General features: G+C 41.7%; 1 protein-coding gene across 4 annotated transcripts in view; it reads left to right on the forward strand.

The window, feature by feature from the left end:
• The window catches only part of MAEA (macrophage erythroblast attacher, E3 ubiquitin ligase), a 133,273-nt gene that overhangs the window by 32,901 nt on the left and 85,602 nt on the right, over positions 1 to 14,770 (forward strand). The window lies entirely within an intron of this gene.

Consider the following 14,770-nt stretch of genomic DNA (forward strand, 5'->3'; position numbering starts at 1 on the left):
TTGAGCCACACTTTAGAAGATCACATGAGCATTACAGCAACAGACATGTTTAGAAATTTGAATAAGGTTACAGAAGACATTGTAGAGTTACCCGTGACCCTACACAATATTTAGCAGGTTCTTAATAAAGTAACATTGTAAAACGTGCTTGATCTGTCATCTGTGGCTTTTTTAATTTTTGGTGCAACTGTATGTTTAAAATGTAACCTGCAAGTAATTGGGTTGTATAACTTGTCCTGACTTATGCTATGTAAAGATGGACATGCGGATGGTGGCTGTTTTAACTATTCATGCTTAAGAGCTTTATTTTGAGATGTAGCTGGAATGTCAAATGTTACTTTCCCTGGTTTTGCAGGAAGATTTCTGTTAGAGACAGAAGGAGTTTGGTAGATGTATCATGTAATCTTGAGCTGGAATAGACTAGATAGTGGAGTGAATCTTTGAGGCTTACTTTCTTCTAAGAGGTTAAACATTGATGTTATATTGGTATAACTAGGCAAACCAAAGAAATTCCTTGCTTTATTGGTTAGCTTCGTTGATTAGTTTCTTGTGATTTCACAAACTTATTAATTCTCCAGTCACCAGAGTGTTCCAAATTTGAAATGTATGTGGATATTTAACACAGAAATTTGCCCAGCCTTTTTTAAATAAGGGTAGACTGATACATAGCTGCCTTCATCTATCCTGGTCTTCATTACGTATATTGTGCTCTCCTTTTACGCCTCCTGTGCAAGTCATATTCAAAATAAGTTCTCTAAGTGTGCAGAAGGTGAGTAGACTTGTTGACTTCACCAAAGCAGTCATATAAGTAAATGATGAGAAACAATACTGATCATACCTATTATATGAGGGACAGGGCAGAAATCTTCCCTGGAAACATTCCTTGTTTCCTTTTGGAGATCAGTATTTCCAGTTTCTTTCATTTAAAAAGGTTAAAGTCGAAGATGGGGAATGTTTGTCTAATCCAAAAAGATAGTGTTCCAAACCAAGTGTGGAATGGTGGGGGAGGGGGGCTGGTTTTGTCTTACAGCTGCAGCCAGAGGCCTCAATTTAGGTTTGTATTAAATTTGGTATAAACCTAAAGAAAGCTCCTTCCCCAGCAGTTTTCTTATTTTGGTTAGTTTTAAATTTTCCAGATGTCACCTCACTGCTGCTGAATGGAGGGGAATAATCACTTCCCTTTATCTGCTGGCAGTGTTCCTACTAATGCAACCTGGTGTGCTGTTAGCCTTCTTAACAGTGTGCGCTTGTTGCTGACTCATAAGATTTCTTTTGACCAATCCTCCAGTCTTTCTAAGTCACTCCTGATCCTATTCCTACCCTCCAGCATATTTACCTTTCCCCTCAGATTAATGTCATCCATAAACTTGGTGAGGGTGCAATCCATCCCATCCTGATTATTAATACAGATGTTGAACAGAATCACACCCTGGACTGACCTCTGGGGCACTCTTCTTGATAATTGCTGTCAATTAGACATCAAGATGTTGATTGCCACCCACTGAACCCAATAACATAGCAAGTTTTCTGTCTACCTTACCCCAAACAAGAGTGTAGAATCAGTCGCTTTATCCAAGCTATATCTCTTTAAATGCTGACCAAAATACTGTGCTAGAACGTATCAAAAGCTTTGCTAAAGTCCATGTATATTGTGCTCAATCTTTCCCCATGTTCACAGAGCCAGTTATTTCATCATCAAAGGCAATTAAATTGCTCAGGCACGACTTGCCTGTGTTGAATCCATGCTGACTGTTAAATATATAAATGTATGTATGCATCTGGAGGAAGAAAATGTAGGTCATATTTCTGGGATGGGGACTCCACACTGTGAAGCAGTGACTGAAAAAAAAGTTTGGGGCAGTGGTTACTAATCGGCTGAATATGAAATCCCAGTATAATGCTCTAGCCAAAAGGTTAAAGAAGGCCTTTGATGCACAAACAGGAGAATCTTGATTAGGAGGCTTTGTTTCTCTGTATTTGGCACTCGTGCAGTCACTGCTGGAATACTGTGTCAAATTCTGGTGGCCATAGTTCAAGAAGGGTGGTGATAAATTGGAGAGAGTTGAGAGAAGAGCCATGAGAATGGTTAAAAGTTTAGAAAACATGCCATAGATGGAGTTCCTTCAGTCTATCACTATATTTCACTTAACACAGAATTTGGAGGGATAACTTGATTAGTCTGTAACTATGTACATGGGGAACAAATATTTGTTAATGGGTTAGCAGACAAGGGGTACAACACCCAATGGCTAGAAGTTAAAACTAGACAGGTGCATCCTGGAAATAAAAAAAAAAATTTTTTTTGCTGTGAGAGTGATTTCATCTTTGGAAAAATTTACCAAATGGTGAATTCTCTATCACTTTTTTTCCCCTCCTCCTCTTCCTTGTCTTCTTAGCTACACAGTCAGCTATAGTGATTGTTCCCATTTTGGTCTGTATCTGTGTACTAGCAAGGGCGTGATAGGCCAAAAGGCCAACATTGGAACAGATTTGATGCACCCATGTAATGCCTGTTGGTGAAATTTTTACTTTATTACAAGCCATCCAGATAATAACATTCACTGGAATGTCTTGTGGCATTTTGGTGACATGTCTGAAAAACTTAAGACAATGGTGGATAATGTCCCCAGTAGTCTGTAGACTAGAGGAAGCATAAAAGTCTGTGTGAGGAATGAAGTTGTTCCATTTTATGCCCAATATACAACATTGGCATTCTAGTACGGAGCTCATCAGTATAGTCAAAGTCTGAGAGCAAGAGATCACTGAAATTGATCCTTGTAGATCTGACAAAATGTTGCATTATGAAATCCGTTGCCCAATAGACGAGTACAGAGATAAAGGCTCAGCCCTACCTGGCCCCGAATACTGATTTAAAATGTGTTGACATCTGATTCCCCTGACATACATGGGCAGTAGTTCCTTAATGCAGCTCACTCATTAAGTCCAGCAGGGTGGTTGGGATACCTGCACGTTTTAAGGCCTTCAAAAGCATGATCCACAGTTGAGTCAAATGCAACGGTAAGGTCAATATGTGCTACATACATTGAGATCAAGAAGCCCCTTCATCTCTGACAACAAGCAGAGGGCTAAAATGGCATCTAATTTGAATATCATAAAGCCTGATAGTTGGGGGTTACTCTTCCAATGTAGCATTGGCTCCAAAAGTGCACAAATAACTTCCCTGTTATGGACAACAAAACAATCATCCTGTATCTCTGATATTCACTGCATGATCCAGTGCTTGTATGATGTGAGATCACAGTACCATCCTATCAGGTGGTTGGAAGGATTCCAATTTTCCATGTTAGGTGGAAGATGGCCAGAAGTGATTTTGCTACAGGGTCAAAAGTTCATTTTAGCAGCTCCAGGAGGATGTCGCGTGTGCCAGTTGCACATCCATTTTTCAGTTTGCAGTGTAATGACAACTTTTAAATCAAGGCTGTATATTATTTATAAATTATATGCTCTAGGAATTAGTTTGGAGAAGGCCTATGGCCACTGTTATGCGGGTCATACTAAATGAATGCAGGTCAGACTAAATGGTCCTTTCTGGCTTTGAAATCAATGTGTGTATTGATGGAGCTGTAGTAGAAACCACAAAAAGAAGACACATTATCTAAGAGTAAAGCACTAGGAAAAGATGTGTGCTATATCCTTTTCACAGAATCATAGGGCTGGAAGGGACCTCAGGAGGTCATCTAGTCCAGCCCCTGCTTCAAGCAGGATTAACCCCCACTAAGTCATCCCAGCCAGGACCTTGTCCATCTGGGACTTAAAAACCTCGAGAGATGGAGAATCCACCACCTCTCTAGGCAATGCATTCCAATGCTTTACCACCTTCCTGGTGAAGTAGTTTTTCCTAATATCTAGCCTACACCTCTCCCTCTTCAACTTCAGACCATTACTCCTTGTTCCGTCATCTGCCACCACTGAGAACAGTTTCTCACCCTCCTCTTTAGAGCTCCCCTTCAGCAAGTTGAAGGCTGCTATTAAATCACCCCTCAGTCTTCTCTTCTGTAAACTAAACAAGCCCAAATCTCTGTCTATCCTCATAGGTCTTGTGCGCCAACCCCTTAATCACTTTTGTTGCCCTCCGCTGAACCTGCTCCAACAAATCCACATCCTTGTTTTAATTGGGGGGTGCAAACTGGACACACTATTCCAGATGTGACCTCACCAGTGCCGAATAGAGGGGAACAACTACTTCTCTAGATCTGCTTGAAATGGTCTTCCTAATGCACCCTAGTATGCTGTTAGCTTTCTTGTCTACAAGGGCGCACTGTTTCCTCATATCCAGTCTTTCATCCACCATAACCCCTAGTTCCCTTTCCATCATACTGCTGCTGAGCCAGTTGGTCCCCAGCCTGTAACAATGCTTGGGATTCTTTTGCCCCAGGTGCAGGACTCTACACTTCTTGTTGAACCGCATCAGATTTCTTTTGGCCCAGTCCTCCAATTTATTCAGGTCACTCTGGATTCTCTCTCAATCCTCCAATTTATCTACCTCTCCTCCTAGTTTTGTGTCATCCGCAAACTTGCTGAGGGTGCAATCCAGTCCCTCATCCAGGTCATTAATAAAGATGTTGAATAACACTGGCCCCAGAACCGAGCTTTGCGGCACTCAAGCCAGCTTTCTATCCATCTTATAGTCCAAGGATCCAATCCATATTTCCTTAACTTATGGATAAGAATGTTGTGGGAGACCATACCAAAAGCCTTGCTGAAGTCAAGGTATGTCACATCCACTGACTTCACCATGTCCACAGAGCCTGTTACCTCGTCATAGAAGCTAATCAGATTGGTCAGGCAGGACTTGCCCCTGGTGAATCCATGTTGGCTACTTTTGATCGCATTTCCCTCTTCCAAGTGCTCCAAAATGGATTCCTTAAGGATTCCCTCCATTATTTTCCCAGGGATTGAGGTAAGGCTGACTGGTCTATAGTTCCCTGGATTGTTCTTCTTTCCTTTTTTAAAGATGGGCACTACGTTTGCCTTCTTCCAGTCATCCAGTACCTCCCCCGATCTCCAAGAGTCTTCAAGGATAACGGCCAAAGGTTCAGCAATGACCTCTGCCAATTCCCTCAGTACCCTCGGGTGCATTAAATTCAGACCTATGGACTTGTGCACATCTGTTTCTTCTGGATAGCTCAGAACTTGTTCCTTCCCCACAGGTAGGTGCCCTCCACCTTCCCATACTACATTGTCTAGGACCGTCAAGTGGAAGTTGACTTTGTCCGCGAAGACTGAGGCAAAAAAAAGCATTGAGTACTCCAGCTTTTCCTACATCATCTATCACTAGGTTACCTCCCTCATCCAGTAATGGCCCCACACCTTCTCTGATAACCCGTTTATTGTTAACATGCTTGTAGGAACCCTTCTTGTTACTCTTCACATCCCTCGCCAGCTGCAGTTCCAATTGTGTTTTCGCTTTCCTGATTACTGCCCGGCATTCTCCAGCCATATATTTGTACTCCTCCTTAGTCAACTGTCCATGTTTCCATTTCTTGTATGCATCCTTTTTGAATTTAAGCTAACTAAGGATATCCCCGTTAAGCCAAGCTGGTTGCCTACCATGTTTGCACTTCTCGCTATGCAGCAGGATGATTTGTTCCTGTGCCTTCAGTAAGACTTCTTTAAAATATTGCCAGTTCTCTTGAACTCTTTTCCCCTTCATGTTCATTTCCCAAGGGATCCTGCTCATCAGTTCTCTCAGGGAGTCATAGTCTGCTCTCCTGAAATCAAGGGTCTGTATGTTACTGCTCACCTTTCTTCCTTTTGTCCAGATCCTGAAATCTACGATCTTATGCTCACTGCAGCCCAGGTTTCCTTCCACTTCTATTTTATCTACTATTTCTTCCCTGTTTGTGAGCAGCAGGTCAAGTTGTGCACGGCCCCTGCTCGGTTCCTTCAGCACTTGTACCAAGAAGTTATCCCCAACATTCTCCAGAAACTTCCTGGATTGTCTGTGTGCTGCTGTATTGAACAATTATTCTGATCAATTTAGAGCACATTCATTCCAAAAATCTAGTTACAAAATATACACAAGAGATCTGGGATGTAATTTGAGTAAATAATAAGGCTTGACAAGAGCCTAGTATCTTGTGCTATGAAGAACCCATAGCATGGTGACTATTCTCTTCTGTAAGATAGACAGTTTCCAGGCTGAGGTTTCACTTCGAGGAATAGCCAAGTGTATAGTTGGGACATGCTCTTGTCGGATGGCTTTGTCAGCCTGCCATTCTGTCACCAAGAGAGATGCTGCCATTTACTCATAAAAGTGAAGGAAGGGCTGCCAGAATATTATCCGCAGCAGACCATTAACTGAAGAATTTGTAGGAACTAGTTGAGATTTGATCTTCATTCAGAGGTAGATTAATTATGCTGACAGAAGAAGCTCCACCATTGGTGTGGTAGGGTCTTTGCTGAAGTGCTCCAGTGGTGCAGTTGTACCAGTGTAGACTTGCCCTGAAACCCGAGGCTGATATTGAAGATCTCCTTTGCCGGCCTTGCTTATTTCAGTAGTGGGAACTATTAAACTGAAGAGGGTCACTTTGTGCTGATAATCAGATGAAAACTTCAGACTTTGACTCAAGGTCTGACCAGATTTAGTTCATTACTTTACTCGAAGATCACCATCCAACAAACTGTGGTGTAACTTAGGTGCAAAGTGCCAGATTGTCAACTGGTGGAAACCAGTGTAACTCCATTAGCTCTAACAGAGTTATATAAATTTACGGCAGCTGAGGTGTAATCCAAAGACTGTGTAAGAACTGAAGATCTTCAGTAACAGTAATGCTGCTGGCTCCAACTCTTCTTCATAGGTCTGAAACCTCTTACTGAGCTGGATTGAATGTTGCTATAAATAAGTTGGCAGGGCAGTCGGACTAACACCAAAAGGCTCTGATCAGTCCACATGCTCAGGTCGTGTTTATTAATCAAGATAACTACACAAAAGTTTCAGAATTATACAGAACATTTAACAGGGCCTTTTTTCCCTTTCCACATCTAGGAAGGGAGAGCACACAGCACGTTTTGACTACTGCCAAGAGCCCCTTCCTGGGTCCTTCTCTGCTGGTCTCACTGCTAACTGTCTGCAGCTGCTATTTGTGTCAAATACTCCTGTCAACCTGCAGTCATTTGAACTATGTCATGTGCTCCCTGAACTCACTCTCCTCAGTCTTAAGGGCTGTGCCTTGGAACAGGGTGGAAGGATGTTTACCTGTCATGCATGCTCTTCTTTCTTCATTGAAGAAAGGGTCTCAGATCATAAAACTGATCTTCAGATAGTTTTCAGCTTTCATTTTACCACCTCCCTCTGACTCTGGTTATAAAATGCAGGTAATGATGCTTAACTTCTTCATGAAGTGCTTTGCCATGTATGGATGAGAGCTTGGTATTCATTTTGCAGGCAATACTCAGTCATCAGCTCAAGGTTGCATTCTGTTTGCTTGAGAATCTGCCAGTTTAGCTCTGCCTCATCAGCTAACATAGAGATGCAGATCTTTGGATATAGAACTCCTCAGAACTGAAGTCATGAAAGTTAACTTTATGGTGCAGCTGGACATTAAACTGGATAAGTCTCCAACTTTTGAGCAGGTGTTTTTTCTAACCCGCTTAATTCCTAGCTACCCACATTTGAGCCACATACATCCTCATGCATCTGTCACTTGATCCCGGTGTGACTGGGGAAACCTGCACTTCTTCTTGAATAGTATGTTCTGCTATATACTCTGTGGTAGTGGAAGCCATCTCTCATGCTTCACCCATCTTGGAGAAGGACTGGCTAGACTTGCTTTGCTCTGGGGTAGTAGAAACTCATGTAGAATTAGAAGGCAGTAGCTGAGGATTGACAAATGATACCTTCTAGCTTTTCCTCTCCCTTACTCATGGTGAAACGCAGGTAAGCAGTAGCCTGAAGGCGGTACATAAAAGATTAACAGTCAGCTTTGCCACTTGATGCAAATAGCAACTCCAACAATGGTCTGTTTGGTCTTGTCACTGCAAGGCAGTGAAAAAAGAATATATTTGGGCAAGGACCCAGTGAACTACTTAGGTAGCGGTAAGAGGCTCTCTATCTAGATTTTCTGAGCACCCAACAATCCACGTTTTCAATGTCCCTGTTGGGATATCTCTAGTGTTCATGTCACTGGTTCTGCTAGGGAAACCCCCCTCCAGCATTTCTCCCCAAACAATCCCTTTAACCACACTTCCTGTCAGTGACTCTCTGAAGTTAACAAAATTACCTTAGAGAGGACAATGAGAGTATATGTAGCTTCTGCTAACAGCCCTGACAAGGGGATCAAAATGACAGCAGCTCTGGTGCCAAGGTAAATTCAGCCAAAGAGGTGCATAGGTGAGATGCAAAGAGTTTGGCCTTTCTTTTAACTCAGAATAATTTTTTTTTCCAGATTCACTTGCTCTTCAGATATTTAATGTCCAGGCAAAAGTCTCTTTTATGATACACATCTTCTTTTGCTAAATAGGAAGTACTAACATATTATTGACCAAGAGTCTGTTTGTTTGGGTTTTTGTTGTTGGTTTTTGGCTTTTGAAATTCTCAGACCCTACACTGAAAAAAAATTGTATGGCAAAAGTGAAACCCCTAGTGCAGTGGTTCCCAAACTTTTCAGCATCATGCTCCCTTTTTGATTTTTGAGAAACGCTCACGCCCTCCCCCTACCTCTTCTTTACAATCATCCAACCCCCCCTTTTAAAAAAGAATTCAATTCATAATTTAAAATGTAATATGAACACAATAACTTGGCGTAAAATTTTATTTAAAATTTAAAAATAAGCACAAATATTTTTCTTGGTCCCAAAATTTAATAAAAATGTAATTTAATGTCAGAAATCGCAGAAACAAAACCAATTTAATGTGAAGGATGATGCTGCATTTTCTTCACAAGTTGGGAAATCCTAGCTATGTAAGATGACAGTATGCAGCGCAAATCGTTTGACATCTCGTCAATTTCTTTGTTTCATTTTTAATGTGTCTAAACTTGAAAAGCTTTTTTCACAGAGGTGTATTGAGGAAAATGGAAGAATAACACACAATGCTGCTTCTCCAACCTTCGAGTACATTGGGAAATAATTCATCCAAAATTCCTCCAAGCTTGAGTTTTCGAAATTCTTTCACACTTGAATCGTATTTTATTTCAGGTGCTTGTTCTTTCAATACTTCTGGCAATTAATTTACATCAATGTTGAATGGATTGCATACTAATTTATAAAAGGAGTTGCAAGAAAAGTTGTCTGGAAAATAGCAGATGAATTTATCGGCAAGGCAGTCCAGATGAAACACAATTTTGTTCTTCACACCATCTTTACAGAGTTCTTGGAAACCTTCATTTTGAGTGCGTGATGAAAATATTGGAAAACACAAAAACTTAGGCATCTGAGCTTGTGTTTGACGTTTCCAAAACTGGATTTTTTTCTGTAAATGTTTTGATGGCATCACGTGTGCTATAATGTTTGCAGTCTTGTTTTCTTGCAGCTTCACACTGAGATTCTTGAAAGATTCAAAAATGTCCATGAGATATGCCAGTGAAAGATGAAACATTTGGTCTGGAAACACACACTATAACTTCTTTCTTCTGTTACTTGAGAAGAATTTCCACTTCATCTTTCAGTTTGAATAATCTTGAAAGCATGTTCCCTTTGGAAAGCTCTCATACCGCCATATGAAACAAAAGTTTTACAATCCGCTCCCAAATCTTCATGAAGAACTGCAAAAAAATCCTGTATTTAACATCCCTTTTTTCACAAAATTGACAACTTTGATGACCAAATTCATTGAGTCACATAAGTCGTCTGGAAGGGTTTCAGCAGCCAATGCTTGTCTGTGTATGATGCAGTGAGTTTTGGTTATGGCTGGATTTTTTTCTTTCACCAATGTCACAAATCCAGAGTGAGAGCCACGCATCGTTGGAGCACCATCTGTGCACACACCAAACAGTTTTTCCCATGAAAGTCTATTTTCTTCAAAAAAGCCAGAAGTTGTTTTCAGGACATCAGAAGCTCCTCGTTCCCCATGGCAGCCATGTTCTGCTTGAGCAGTTGGGGCTGGTATGGACCTGGCACTCACACTTCTTCCTCCTTGCCCCCTGCTCCCCCCCACCCACACAGGAAGGCAGCAGGTTGAAAGAAGTCGCTGGTGGGAAAAGCTGGTCCCAGTTTTTTGGGAAATGCGCCAGCTGTTTGGGGAGGGGAAGCAGTACATGTACTTTAAGAGATATCAGCTCCAGCATGCAGCTGCGGGACTTCCCCCCACCCCCCATGCTGCAGGAAGCTGGCACTACCTCCATTTTTGCAGGAGGTAACACCAACACGGGCTCTTTCTTGGGGTGAGGAGAGTTGATGGGTGGGGGATGGATTGTGCCCCCCTGGAAATTTCTTCATGCTCCCTGTTTGGGAACCTGTGCCCTAGTGAGTTGGCGTTAGCACAACTACAGCAAACCATTTTCTCTGAAAAAGTAATGTGGATTTTTAATGCTTCAATTAATATAAGAGGGTAAACTAGAGCCACGCTTAGTTTGGTCAGTAACTGGGGACGTTTTCTTAACCGTTCTCTTAACCGTTCTCTTAATGCACTGCAATCGGTGCTGAAGACCAGGTATTTCGGAACTGACTTTCCCATGAATATTCTGTGAATTTTAGTGGATTTCCACTTCATCATCATCATCATCATCATCATCATCATCATCAACCATGGGCTCAGTGCCTGTTTTAGTGAGGGAGTCATCGGACACCATTTCCTTCCATCTATCTCTGTCCAATGTGGAGTGGCTTAGTTTCTGTAGACTAGCTCCACACCAAACTACTATATCATCTACCCATTTTATCTGGGATCTGCCTCTCCTATTCGAACTGTCCATTATGCCAAATACCAGGGTCTCAGTTATTCGTTTGTCATTCATTCTGCAGATATGCCCGAATATCTGTAACTTTCCTTGCATAACCTTCTACAGTAGGTTCTCTTTCAGCTGTATCTTCCTATATGATTCCTCATTGGTGACCTTATCCTTTCAAGATGTTTCTATAACAACTCCTCTTGAATGCCAATATCTTCTTAGAATCTTTCGTTATCACCCATGTCTCACATCTGTACTACGTGCTGCTGAATATACATGTTTTCAAGGCGCTCTGCTTCATTCCTAAGCTAATTGCTTTACTTTTTCAGATCTTATCCATCGCCTTCAAACTCACCATTGCTTTCGCTCTTCTAGTTGCTATTTTCTTCTTACAGTGTAGATCAAATGTTATGTTGCTCCCCAGATACGTGAACTTCATTACATTTGCTAGTTCGATCCCATCTGCACTAATTTTCTTTTCTATTTCCTTATCTCCGAATACCATTGTTTTTGTTTTATCGATGTTGATAATCAGTTCGTACGGCTTCCCTTCCTCATTTAGCACCTGTGCGTTCTCACTAGCTTCTCTTCATCTTCTTCAAGTTGTTGATTCTCATCCCATGCTCAGATATCCTTTCTACCTCTTCCTTGATCTTGTCCATTGAGCTCTCTAGGTGTGTGATGAAGATACTCCATGATATCGGATCTCCTTTTCTCCTACCTCTCCTTGTTCTAAACTAACTTCCGAAGTCACTGCACATTCTCACCGCTGCTTCTGCATGGTCATTGATGTCCTTCAACAACTCTATCAGTCTATCCATTCCATATGACTCCAACACTGCCCAAGTTAGCTTCTGATTTATACTATCAAATGCCTTCTGAAAATCGACGAAGCAAGTGTAGATGTTCTTGTTCTTTCGTGGAGCTTTCTCCGCTATAAGTCTTAGTGCCAATAACTGTTTTATGGTAATTCTGTCTTTCATGAATCCTGCTTGCTCGTCCACTAGATGTTCTATCTGTAGTCTGTCTCTCCGTCAGTATCCTCATCAGCACCTTGCCAAGATGACTTGTTAAGGCAATTGTTCTGTAGTTATTGCACTCCAATGCAGTTCATTTCTTACGTATTGTCAGTAGCGTGGGTCTTGTCCACTCCTTAGGTGCCTTCCCTTTTTTCCATGCTATATTACATAGTCAGTGTATTTCCTGAATCATACTTTCTGTGCTGCATTTTATCATCTCTCTCGTGATCTTATTTCCAGTGCTTGGTTGGGAGAGAGTCATGGGAAGGATTGGTTATGGAGAAAGAAACGAATGAGGTGAGAAACTACTGGAGTTGGCTGTGGAGCACGAGATTCTGATCTGCAATATGAGACCCCAACAAAAGGAATGTAGGAAGCGGACATGGCGATCAAATGATAGGAAGTCGAAGAACACGATAGATATGATCTTGATAAGAAGATGGGTAACAACTGTACAGCAATGCCGAAGTTCCCAAGGAGTGGATATAGACTTGGACCACAGTCTAGTGATCACAAACATCAAGATGAAACTCAAGAGAAAGTGTAAGACACAGTTTAAGAAGAGAAGAGAAGTGGCAAGGCTAGGTGAGGAAGAAATAGGGAATGCATGCAGAACAGCACTCAGAAGATTGGGAATGCAGGCACAGAGAAATACCGAGATAAGAGAGTCAAAGGGATATCCATGGAGATAGAAAAGGCAATTGAGCAGACTGTTCCGGAAGTAGAGAAGATCAGTAAGAAGTGGATTACACAGGAGACACTGAAGTTAGTCCAAGAGAAGAGAGAATTGAAGATCAGAAAGGATGTTTCCGAGAGGTCAGAACAGCAATATAGAGTGAAATGCAATGACATAAGGAAAGCAGCCAGATAGGATGAGGCAAAATGGTTAGCGGAGCAGTGTGGAGTTAGAGGTATTACAGTCACTATAAAACTAGGGAGATGTATGAGGTGATCAGGAATATTAACAGTAATGGCAGCCAAAGTAGGTGGCCATCAAAGATGAGAACGACGAGGTGCTCATGAACAAGAAGGTTGTACAGTGATGGACAAGATATTGCACCAATCTGTACAAAGCACAGTCGGACCTCAGAGTCTCAGAGCGACTGATTGAAGAACTGAAAGGGATATCTCTGCCAAGCATCGAGAGCGAGACCAATACTTCGAAGGAGGAAGTAGAAAGAGCAGTGGAAGGACAACCGGTCTCCGCTTGAGTGTGAAACTCCTTTCTTGAACTGGGACTGTTAGGAGGGAAAAAACTGAAGCGTTTAAATCAATGCCTCTTCCTCCTGCTGCTTTCCCATTCTTAGTAGTTAGATATTTATAATAGTAAATAAAAGTGTCATTGACTGCTTTCAGTAAGTTGTGCATGTTGACTTATTTTGTAGGATCTGAACTGGCTACTGTTGTAATGTGTAGCATACTGCAGTCATAAGTACCTAGGCTCAAGCTGCAGATGGGGTTGTAATTAATTGCAAAGTGAAACGCGCCGCATGATTAATCGGACATCTCATTGAGATAGAATGAGGGGAGAGAAGTGTGTGATTATGTGGTAAAAATAGTATTGTTATGGAAAAATGCTTTCATTGTGCTGACTCTGAGCTAAGCATACTGTAAGAATGGCTGGGAAAAGCTTGCTTAAGGTAAAACGGTAGGTAAAGGTTTTCATTAGATCATTAGAAATATAGATAGTTGGGTTTGTGATGACCGGGAGAACCGTATGGTGACTTGCCTGCCTGGTGCGAAGGTTGCGGATCTCTCGAGGCATCTAGACAGACTTATGGGCAGTGCTGGGGAGGAGCCGGTGGTCGTAGTACATGTCGGTACCAATGACATAGGGAAGGGTAGAAGAGATGTTCTGGAGGCCAAATTTAGGTTACTAGGAAAGAGACTGAAATCCAGAACATCTATGGTGGCATTCTCTGAAATGCTTCCAGTTCCACGCGCAGGGCCAGATAGACAGGCAGAACTTCAGAGTCTCAATGCGTGGATGAGACGATGGTGTAGGGAAGAGTGGTTTAGATTTATTAGGAACTGGGGACACTTTTGGGGTAGGGGGAGCCTATACAGGAATGATGGGCTCCACCTAAATCAAGGTGGATCCAGAACGCTGGCATTAAACATTAAAAAGGTCATAGAGCAGTTTTTAAACTAAGAGGTGGGGGAAAGCCGATTGGTGCAGGGGAGCATGTGGATCGGACGGAGACTTCTCTTACACGAGGCTCCATAGATAGGGATGCCCTAGAATTTAGTCAGATAGGGAACGTGGGAAATAATATATGGGCAAGATCAGATGTGAAACAATCGCATATAAAAAAATCCAAGGCATCTGTGAAAGGCGGACATATTAATAGTGGTGGTTTTTTAAAGTGTTTTTACACAAATGCTAGGAGTCTGTCTAATAAGATGGGTGAACTGGACTACCTCATATCAAAGGAGGAAGTTGACATAATAGGCATCACAGAAACATGGTGGAATGAGTACAATCAGTGGGACACTATCATACCGGCATATAAATTATATCGGAAAGACAGAACAGGTCGTGCGGGTGGCGGAGTGGTACTATACGTGAAGGATAATATAGAATCAAATGAAACAAAAATCCTAAAGGAATCAAAATGTTCGGTAGAATCATTATGGATAACAATTCATTCCTCTAATATGAATATGGCATTAGGAATATATTAACGACAACCTAACCAGGACAGTGATAGTGATGCTGAAATGTTAAGGGAGATTAAAGAGGCTATCACAATAAAAAACACAGTAATAGGAGATTTCAATTATCCCCATATTGATTGGGTACATGTCACCTCAGGACGGGATTCAGAGATTAAATTTCTTGATGCCTTAAATGACTGCTTCTTGGAGCAGCTAGTACAGGAACCCACAAGGGGAGAGTCA

The sequence above is a fragment of the Carettochelys insculpta genome, chromosome 4 (assembly GCF_033958435.1).
Source record: "Carettochelys insculpta isolate YL-2023 chromosome 4, ASM3395843v1, whole genome shotgun sequence".
NCBI classification, from domain to species: Eukaryota; Metazoa; Chordata; order Testudines; family Carettochelyidae; genus Carettochelys; species Carettochelys insculpta.